This window comes from Miniopterus natalensis, chromosome 13 (genome assembly GCF_054644295.1).
Source record: "Miniopterus natalensis isolate mMinNat1 chromosome 13, mMinNat1.hap1, whole genome shotgun sequence".
In the NCBI taxonomy this organism is placed as follows: domain Eukaryota; kingdom Metazoa; phylum Chordata; class Mammalia; order Chiroptera; family Miniopteridae; genus Miniopterus; species Miniopterus natalensis.
In genome coordinates, this window is record NC_142093.1 from 49648319 (window position 1) to 49657485 (window position 9167).

Here is a 9167-nt window from a genome sequence, read left to right on the forward strand (position 1 = left end):
ATATAAAGGTTAAAGAGAATAGTAGCAAAGTTAATTATAGCTACAATAAATAATCAGGGGATACACAAAACAGAAATACAAAACATGACATCAAAACAAAGAGTAGAGGGGCAGTAAAAATGTAGTGCTTTTTAGAATGCAATTGAACTTAAATGCCTATCAGCTTAAAATAGACTGCTACAGATATAGATGAATATATATGAACCTTAGGGTAACCATAAAGCAAAAACATACAAAAATACCAAAAAAAAAAATGAAGGGAAAGGAATCCAATCAAAACACTAAAGAAAACCAACAAATCAAAAGGAAAGAGCTCAGGAGAGGAAAGGAACAGAGAATAATAATAAAAACAACCAAAAAGCAATTAACAAAATGGCAATAAGCACGTATCTATCAATAACTGCTTTAAATGTAAATGGACTAAATGCTCCAATCAAGACAAAGGGTGTCAGAATGAATTAAAAATCGAATGAACAAAAAACATGACTCAGTCCTAGCTGGTTTGGCTCAGTGGTCAGTGTCAGCCTGAGGACTGAAGGGTCCCAGGTTCAGTTCCAGCCCAGGGCACGTACCTTGGTCAGGGCACATGCAGGAGGCAACCAATCGATGTGTCTCTCTCACGTTGATGTTCCCCCCAACTCTCTCCCCCCTCTCCCTCTCTTCCACTATCTGAAAAAGCAATGGAAAAAATATCCTCGAATGAGGATTTAAAAAAAACAAAACCCCAAAACAAACAAACAAAAAACCCCATGACTCATCTATATGCTGTTTACAAGAGACTTACTTTAGATTGAAAGACACACAGACTGAAAGTGAAGTTGGAAAAAGACAGTTCATGGAAATAGAAATGAAAAGAAAGTTGGGATAGCAATACTCATCTCAGACAAAATAGACTTCAAAACAACTAATATAAAAAGAGACAAAGAAGGACATTACATAATTTTTATTTTGTTTTATTTTGTTTTTAATCCTCACCTGAGAATATTTTTTCCATTGCTTTTCAGAGAGTGTGGGAGGGAGACAGAGAGGGAAACATCGATTTGAGAGAGACACACTGCTTGGCTATCCCTTGCACGTGCCCCGACTGGGGCTGCGGATTGAGTCTGCAACCGAGGTACGTCCCCTTGGCCCAGGACCCTTCAGTCTGAGGGCTGACACTCTAACCACTGAGCCAAACCAGCCAGGGTGGCATTACATAATTTTTAAAAGGTCAATCCAAGAAGGAGATATAACAGTAAATATCTATGTGTGCATCACAGGAACACACAATTATATAAAGCAAATAGTCATGGACGTAAGGCAGAAATTAACAGCAATACTACAATAGCTAAGGACTTCAATGTTTCACTTACTTCAATGGATAGTTCATTCAGACAGAAAATTAATAAGAAAATAATGGCCTTAAATAGCACATGAAACCAGTTTAACTTAATAGACATTAATAGAGCATTTCATCCCAAAACTGAAGATTATACATTTTCTCAAGTGCGCATGAAACATTTTGCAGCATAGATCACATACTAGGCCCCAAAACATACCTCGATAAATTCATGAAGATTGAAATTATACCCAGCATATTTTCTGACCACAATGCCATGAAACTAGAAATCAACTAGAGAAAGAAAACTGGAAAAAACACAAATAGGTGGAGATTAAACAGCATTTTTCTAAAGCAGCTGATCAAAGAACCCAAAACCTACCTTGAGACAAATGAAAATGAAAACACAACCTTACAAAATTTATGGTATCCTTACAAAAGCAGTTCTAAGAGGAAAGTTTATAGCTATACAGGCCTATCTCAAGAATCAGGAAAAACCCCAAGTAAACAATCTAAATTTACACATAAACAAACTAGAAAAGGGGAACAAACAAAACCTGAAGTAAGTACAAGAAAGGAAATAATTAAGATCAGAGAGGAAATAAATAAAATAGAAAAAAATCACTTGAAACTAAAAGCTAGTTCTTTGGAAGGATAAATAAAATGGACAAGCCTCTAGCAAAACTTATTAAGCAAAAAAAAGAGATAAAAAACAAAATCAGAAATGAAAGAGGAGAGATTACAACCATATAATACAGAAATATGAAGGATCATTAAAGAATATTATGCTGCCCAGCGAGCGTGGCTCAGCTATTGAGCACTGACCTATGATCCAGGAGATCTAGGATTGATTCTCGGTCAGGGCACACGCCCGGGTTGTGGGCTTGATTCTCAGCACGGGGTATGCAGGACGCAGCTGATCAATGACTCTCTCTTGTCATTGATGTTTCTCTCTCTCTCTCCCTCTCTTCCACTGTCTGAAATCAATAAAAACATATTAAAAAAAAAAATACTGTGCTAGTACACTGCTGGTGGGAATGCAGATTGGTACAGCCACTACGGAAAACAGTATGGAGTATCCTCAAAAAATTAAATATGGAGCTGCTTTTTGAGCCAGTGATCCCACTTCTAGGAATATATCCTATGAAACCCAAAACACAATCAGAAAGAATATATGCACCCCTATGTTAATAACAGTGGAATTTACAATAGCTAAGATCTGGAAACAGCCCAAGTGCCCATTGGTAGATGAGTGGATGAAAAAGCTGTGGTACATTTACATCATGGAATACTATGCAGCTGTTAAAAAGAAAGATCTCTTACCCTTTGAGACAGCATGGAGGGACCTGGAGAATATTACACTAAGCAAAATAAGGCAGTCATAGAAAGACAAGTATTACATCATCTCACTCATCATTGATGTTTCTATGTCTCTATCCCTCTCCCTTCTTCCTCTCTCTGAAATCAATAAAGATATATTAAAAAAAAGAACTATTCATGAAAAGATACTATTACGAAGGAAGGATAAGAGAAGTAGTGGGGAAAAAACAGGTAGAACAATACCAGAGAAACCTATGCGAAAGGAATTTCAAGGAGTAAGTGGTTGACAGAATCACCATCTGCAAAGCGCTCAGGTAATTTAAGTACAAAAATATATTCACTGGACTTAACTATTAATTCAGTTGGATTTAATACAATCAATATATAAAGAATAAACAAAGGGATGTTGAGTGAAGTAATAAAGGCCTAAAAGGATTAACAATGAAAACAAAAGGACCGATTAGGGTGATGGAAGAGGGTGATTTGTAGTGGGGCTATAACTGAAACATGACTGGTCATGAATTGATAATTACTGAAGTTGGGTACATGGGGATTCATTATATTAATGTTTCTACTTTTGTATATGATTGAAATATTCCAAGGAAAAAATAATTTAAAAAAAAATCCTTTCTTACCCCAAAATGAAAAGCCACAGACTGGGAGAAAATATTTGCAATACATATATTGGACAAATGATTTCCATCTAGACGATATAAAGAACTCCTATAATTCAATAAGAGAAAGAAAGACAGCAACCCAGTAGAAAAATGGACAAAATATTTGAACAAGAACTTCAAAAAGGAATTCAAGTGGCCAATCAACATACAGTGAGTCTCAGCCTCATTAGTCATTGGAGAAATGAGAATTAAAATCACAAAGAGATATCTATACATCCACGAGAGTTGTTAAAATGAAAAAACAAAAACAAATCATCGCATCAAACTTAGTAAGAATGTGCAACAAGTAGGACTCAGCATACTACTGAGGAGGGTGAAAATTGGTATACAACCACTTCAGAAAACTGTCAACATCTATCAAAACTGAACTTAGGCATATTAAGTAACCCGGAAATTCCACCCTCAACAGAAATTTGAACCAAAGTCATATGTAAGTATATTCACAGCATCATTATTTTTGATTGCCAAAAGCTGGAAAATTGTGGTATGTTCATATAATGTAACAGGGCACAGTAATGAAAATGAACAAACTACTGCTACATACAATAGAGATGAACCTCACAAACGTAATTTTAAGTGAAACTATATACAAAATACTACCTGCGATGATTCTAAGAGAATCATTCAAAGAGAGACAAAACTATGATTTTAGAAGTTATCATAGAGATTACGCTTGGGGAGGATGGTGGAAGCAGCGACTTATAAAGGCATCAGGGGAGGCTTCTGGGATGTGGCAATTCTGTTTCTTTATCTGGGTGAAGTGTTGACTTTGGGATAAACTAATAATATGCACATTTAAGATGTATATACTTGCCCTGGCTGAGTGGCTCAGTCAGTTGGAACATCACCCCCTACATTAAAAGGTTGTGGGTTCTATTTCTGATCAGGGCACATACCTAGCTTGCAGGTTTGATTCCCAGTTGGGGTGTGTGCAGGAGGCAAATGATTGATGTTTCTTTCTCACACTGATGTTTCTCTCTCTCTCCCTTCCTCTCTCTAGAATCAATAAAAACATATCCTTGGGTGAGGATTTAAAAAAAAAAAATTTAGCCCGGCCGGGCGTGGCTCAGCGGTTAAGCATCGACTTAGGATCCAGGCGATCAGGGTTCGATTCCCCGTCAGGGCACATGCCTGGGTTGCGGGCTGCAGCCAATCAATGACTCTCTCATCATTGATGTTTCTAGCTCTCTCTCTCCCTCTCCTTTCCTCTCTCTGAAATCAATAAAGATATATTTAAAAAAAAAAAATTTATATACTTTCATGGAAATATATTGCCCTTCATTAAAACTTTAACTAGAAGGAAAAAAGAATGTATTTTCCTTAAATGACTGAAAGTGGTTAAAGAAGGTCTGCACAGTCAAGGCACTGTTATCTTTTCCTTGCCCCACTCCTCTCCTTTTTAATTGATTGGCATATGTCATGTTATGGGGCATCAAAAGCCTGTTTAAAAAAAAGCAAAAAAAAGCCTGTTCCACTTCCCACCTTTGGTTTGTCTTATAGAAATAGCATTTCAGAAAACACTAGTACTGCATTCGGACTATGGAATAATTCTCACATAAACAAGCAACATAGTTAATACGTTTTCCTTGGCTAAAAACTGTAAGCTGTTTGAACAATCTCTAGGGCTCTGATACCAGATTCTAAATAAAACGCATATAATTTCCTCAAATGAGTCAGTTAAATACATTTCTCCTTAGAGTTAAAGGAATGTAACTGAATGAATTATTGCAGCCATTTTTAGTCCTTAAAAACTTTGAAAATGTAAAGGGTTGTTTCTCCAGTTTCTGTATAACCCTGTCTGGTGCCTATTATGCTATAAACTGTCTTTTGCTTTGGTCATATTACCTCTCATCCTTTCCATAGCCATGAAAAGACAGCAGAATCTGTAAATCTGCCTTCATTCGATAACAAGAGGAGAATATGTTAGGCTGAAGTAGAAAACTGCTCTCGTCTTCTGTTCCTTGCTTTGGAGATATTCAGGGTAATGGAATGAGTTTGGAGCTGAACTCATGAGGATGGTCTTTAATGCCTTCCAGTTCACAGGTTTCTCTCTAAATAAAAATACTGGTTAAATATGTATCAGTTTGACGAATAAATACATTTATTTACATTTCAAAGCAAGCAGGACTAGCTTTTTCAACAGATAAACTCCTGATTCATTCTTTCCCAAAGGTGATGATAGGGAAAATGTCCAACTAAGTGTCCAAATCTTGGCTTTTGTCACCTGCTGTTGCTACATTGCCAGTTAACGGCATGCTTTTCTGTGGATCCTGGCAGGTGGACTGTTTATAGACTTTTGCAAATGTACCATGCTTCTTGTTAGATGATGAGTGTGCCAATTCAGTCATAACAGGGACATCGACAATATAAATCAAGGCAGAAGATTGGAGAAAGCGGCCTTCGTTTCTGACACTTAGATTCTATTACTTTAAACAGGAAAGAACTATTCTTTTTTTTCTCATCAAACAAAATGAGGTGTTTTAAAGCAAAGTAAAGCAATAGACATCAAAATTGGTCACAGTCCACCACGTTTAATACTAAAAAATAATTTGAACAATACTGTTTTAAAAGCCCAAGATATTGCTGTGTTTGGCATTTTAAGAGGTGTCTCTTACACAAGCCTCTGGCAACTAAGCCAAGAGTCAGCTTGAGGTATTTTGTTCCAGAAACCTGTTGTTTTAGCTACTTGGCTCAGGAATTATGTAAAACTAAATGGAGAGCATTTAAACAATAAAAACAGAAGCAGCCCTGAAAATATCAGTTCTAATTTCACTTTTGCTGTGTCTGAAGCCCTACTATGTCTTAGTGAAATGACTTCACAAAACTCCAAATAAGTTACCCTATGTGGAAACATGTCACCAGACTCTGCTTTATCAACAAATAGACAATGGTCTCGAAGTACATTACCAAATGAAAAGAGCACAGAATTTTATTAACAGTCGTGACACTGACTAGATATACAGCGTGTATGAAAGTCATTTTTCTAATATACAACTGATGGCATGGTTTATGGCAAAACAAGAAAGACTGTTAGGCATTAATCTTTTATAAGGGAGACAAAGAACAAGATTTCTGTCCCCCTAAATGGGTTTTCCAAGAAACAGAAACTTTTCACTTTGTTAAAACGTTTTAAAGTTAACAATTTTGAATATCATAAAATGAATTTTCCTGACTTCTCGTGCAAATAGTTCTGGTAAAATGATTTTCGTGATGACACAGAGTTATTGTTGGCAAGACAGTGATATCCTCTCAGGAAATTATTTGCCATTGCACTCCTTGGCCACAAACTACTGGTTTTTGTTTTGGTCTTTTTTTTCCCCTGCCCCTAATACTTCTACCCCTTACTACCCAACTATTGTAACAATACCTTCTTTGCCTGGCTTGCCTTTAGCAGGCTCCATCCCTACTCCATAGTCTCTTTACAGGAAGTTTCTGTTCTATAGACTAGGAAGCTAGATCACCAAGCCCGTAAGAATAAATTTTCTCCGAGTAAGCATCTGCATGGCTCTTCATGCTTTTAAGAAAATATTAGGTGCCCATCAACTGATGAATGGATGAAGAACACATAGTATCCATCTATCTATGTATATATAAAACCGAATTATTCACCAATGAGAAAGGAGAAAATCTTGCCATCTGTGACAACATGCATGGGCCTTGAGGTTAAGTAAAATAAGTCAGACGGAGAAAGACAAAACTGTATGGTATCACTTCTATGTGAATCCAAAGGCAGAAATGGAGAGATGGTCAAAGAGAACACACTCCCAGTTAGAAGATGAATAAATTTGGGGGATGTAAGGCACAGCATTGTAACTGTAGTTAACAATATTGTATTGTATACCTGAAAGTTGCTAAGAGAGTAGATCTTAAATGTTCTTGGCATAAAAAAAGAGAAAGAAATGGTAATTATGTGACATGATGAAGGTGTGATTACAGTGGTAATCACATTCCAATATATAAATGTATCAAATCAACACACTGTATACCTTCAACTTATACAATGCTGTATTTCAGTTATAGCTCCATAAAGTTTGGAAAAGCAAAAATAAACAACAAACAAAAAAAGAAACAAAAAGAAGAAAACACTAGTGCCTGAACTTCAAAATCTCTTTGAGTGCCTTTCTATTTTCAAGCTTACTTTTGCTCTTCATTATTAAATATGCTATAAATTCAGTTAGGTATCCTCTGTCAACACTAAGACTGTATTTTAAAACCAACTGTAAATAAGAATATTCAAGCATCAGTTGTTTAATATATATCCCATCATGCACATAAACTAAGAGAGCTTGACAATACAAGTATGCAATTTAGCACCAGCAAAAAAGATAACATAATTTTGACAAAAGGCATTTTCCTACAGTTGTCTTTTCCACAAACACACTTCTAACAAAAATATGGTAGAAAGAGCCCTGAGCAAGACAGAATCCTATCCAGAGACTACAAAGAGGCTCCCATCAGCTTTGATTTGCTGATACTATCTTCTAAAAAAAACTTGAGTATCTTTAGGTGGAGCACACACACTGTTGCCCCCACCACTCCTTACTCAAATTGTTTCCCGGGGCTCTGAAGACATTCAAACTTGAAAGCTGTGTCCTAGTCACATCTTTAACTATCTTGGTTGTCCTGAGTTCTGATCATCTACTTAGTGGGAATGCTTTCTGTTCTACCTGTTGCACAGGGATATTAGGAAGTAAAATGATCGGCTATCTATAAAACAATAAAAACTTTTGGTGAGAAGATAGTATTAAAAAAAAATAAGCAAAGAAATTACCTAAATTGATCATAAATCAATATACTTAAATGACCGACAATAAAGAACTAGAATGGTTAAAGCACAGATGATTTAAAAACATAATTTTAACAATTAAATTTCCATTTTTTTAGTCTAAATTTTTCATCAGACTCAACAGCAAAAAGGACCCAACACTTCACCTGTCACTACCTTTTGCCCCTTTGTACGAGTTTTAAGGAATAATACATAAAATGGCCAAGGGGAAAAATGTGGGAGCAAGGAGAAAGATAACATGAGTAATCTTCCAGGCTCTGAAATAATCTAAAGAAGAGATGAAAAGAAGTATGTGACTACAGGGGTGAAAAATTAAAATTTTCGTCTTGGAGCAGGACAAAAATATCAGTATTTTTGTCACTACAAATGAGTACTAAAAATATCATCTCTTGTTTTATCTTTTCTACACTACACTACTTACCTACATTACTAGATGGGTGGTAAAAAATAAAATAAAATAAATTTAAAATATTCAAGCCACCAATTTACTCACTGAATATCTAATATGTTACGGATATAACAGATTATAGCATTACTCCTGCCTTCAGGGAGCTTATCCTTAAAGAAACAAAAGATTCACATAAGAAATAGACAGGAAAAGCTCCTGAGCTGAACAATAATGTGTCCTACTGTTAGTTAACCATGGACTTCAGTAACTACAAAACCATACTTGGAATGTGTAGTTCACTAAATTCAATTGCTCTAAGAATTCCAACTTTCTTTTAAAACATAAAGTTTAGAGTCTGTCAACCCTGAATATTTCCTTCAATTCTCCACCTCCAGGAAAAACCTGATAAAAGCATTACTTGCTATGCTTAACAATTAAGGGATGAGTCAAGCTTCCCTGGAGGCCTGAACCTCTGGCAATTGTTTTCTCTGTGACCTCATTGTAACATTTTCATTGGACATTTAACATTCAAAAGGTATTATCTCTACTTTAGGCCACGACTGTGGATATTTAGATGAATAAAACCCAGTTCCTACCTTAAGGGAGTTCACCCAAATAAAAAAGATGCATGCAGTTTTAATACAACATGGCTAAGTATGACAGACATGTACAAGGTAT